This window comes from Elephantulus edwardii, unplaced genomic scaffold (assembly GCF_000299155.1).
Source record: "Elephantulus edwardii isolate Elephantulus edwardi_28Jun2011 unplaced genomic scaffold, EleEdw1.0 scaffold00029, whole genome shotgun sequence".
Lineage (NCBI taxonomy): Eukaryota > Metazoa > Chordata > Mammalia > Macroscelidea > Macroscelididae > Elephantulus > Elephantulus edwardii.
In genome coordinates, this window is record NW_006399779.1 from 3106519 (window position 1) to 3107608 (window position 1090).

Sequence of the window (1090 nt, forward strand, 5' to 3'; positions counted from 1 at the left end):
TTGCTTGCTGTTCTGTTAAATTTTGCTATTCTGACTGGGGTGAGATGATGTCTCATAGTTGTTTTACCAACCAACTTTTAAATGCAAAGTCTCACCAGGCCTTTGTATAATATCACACATACTCACTGCATACTCAATTATTAAGCATTGTCAAGCTGACCACAATGCATAGTGACCCACTCTGTAAGCAACAGATCGCAGCCTTGCCCTATCCTGTGCCATATTCACAATCTTGGACATAATCCAGTTAATAGTTGTAGCAACATGTCAATCCAGTCTATTGAAGGTCTTCTCTTTCATTGATCTTCTACACTTCCCAGCATGATGTTTTTTTCTAGGGCCTGTTCTCTCTTGACAATGTCCCCAAAATATTTGAGACAGAGTTGCACCATCCTTGCCTCTAAAGAACATTCTGGTTGCATTTCCTCCCAAGCATATTTATTAGCTCTAAAACATTTGTCCATTCATTATGTTTTACATGTAAAATTTGGTGACATTGATTGTATTCCTCATGTTAAGCAAATAATGTTGTTGCTATTATGTGTCATCGAGCTGAATATGACTTATAGTGACCCTATGAACAACTAATATGAACCTTGTCCTATCCTGTGGGTATCTTCATCATCCTTGATATATACTCTAGCTCATTGGTATAGTTACTGTGTCAATCCCTCCTGTAAAGAGTCTTCCTCTCACTTACTAGCCCTGTTCCTTCCCAAGCATATCTTTGTTCCAAGTACTGGTCCCTTTAACAACATTCACTAAATGTGTAAGACAAAGTTTCACTAACCTTTGATCTAAGAACCCTGGTTACACTTTCTCTGAGACACACTTGCTTGTTCTTTGGGGTTCCATGGGATATCCAGTACTCTTCTGCAACCACTACTGCTATAAATTTCCAAATTTCCCCCTCATTATAAGCAAGAAATCAGTGCTTCCAAAGTAATGATTTAATCTCTCCTCTTCTATCTCATCTCTGGTAACCACTAAAAATCTTTATTTCCTGTACATTTTTCTATTCCAAATATTTTCCACAAATTGTCATTTTCCAACTGACTTTTCACTCAGCAGAATATTTTCAAGTTTATTC